Source organism: Etheostoma spectabile, chromosome 2 (assembly GCF_008692095.1).
Source record: "Etheostoma spectabile isolate EspeVRDwgs_2016 chromosome 2, UIUC_Espe_1.0, whole genome shotgun sequence".
Lineage (NCBI taxonomy): Eukaryota > Metazoa > Chordata > Actinopteri > Perciformes > Percidae > Etheostoma > Etheostoma spectabile.
Genome location: NC_045734.1, coordinates 23839470 through 23840646, shown reverse-complemented (window position 1 = coordinate 23840646; position 1177 = coordinate 23839470).

Below are 1177 nucleotides of genomic sequence, written 5' to 3'. Positions count from 1 at the left end.
TGTGTGTGTGTGTGTGTGTGTGTGTTTGGAGGGGGGCAGAAACTCTCTGATTCAGCTACACACACATGCTCCATTACAAAATAACTGCACTATATCTTAGTACTAGTTTCTTCCATGATGAGGGTCATTAAATGGTACATTCATAATAAAGCCTACAACACAGTGACCTTATCTTTTATTGCCTCAATAAATCCTCAGAGGCAGATTTCCCATCCCCTGAGTGGCCAAATAGTCTCACCACGCTACCTAGCTGTCCCCAACACATTCTCCTCAAGCACCTTCACCTCAATTCGTCCATTTATCTTTTCATCTAGGCTCATTTAGCAACTGGCTTCCAACTTTCTGTTTCCAATAAAATGACTATGATGCCACTGGTTTCCATGAAAATGGTCTTCCGCTTAGTCTGCAGTGCCAAACCTCAGAGGTTTCTCTGGATTCCACATTAAAAGATTAAAATCCCCATCTTCTAGTTCAAAAATGATATATATATTATATATATATATATATATATATATAACCCGGTTAACTCAGTTGGTAGAGCAGGCACACATATATAGTTTACTCTTCACATATATGGGTTTACTCCTCGAAGCAGCGGCCGCAGGTTTGACTCCAACCTGTGACCCTTTGCTGCATGTCATTCCCCTTCTCTCTCCCCTTTCATGCCTTCATCTATCCTGTGGAATTAAAATGCCCCAAATAAATAAGTACAAAATAAATAATGAACTATTGGGAAAAGACTCAATAAAAGATGGATTTAAGAAATACAGATTTTTTTATGTCAGTCACATGCTATTGCCTTTCCAGTCCCCAGCACCCACATTTATCTAACTGTTACCATGAAAAGTTTGGACTTAAGTGAAATGCCTATTTGCAAACTTCAGAATAAAAGTTCTCTAAAATGTAAGAGAGCTCCAGATCATTGTAGTACAGAAAAAAACAGAGGTGATCACACACCTTCAGAGACATGAGACTGAGTGTACAAAATACCATTGGTCAAGACAAATAATACATTTTCTGAATGTGAGTAATTCAGAAGGTAGCTACTTTTTGCATTTGATATGATCATTTGAGTCAATGTCCTATATATTATTAATATATTACATTGATGTTAATTTAACATGCTGGTGGAAATATTAGAGATTTCATACTTCATTTTGGAGTGACATTGGGGAAC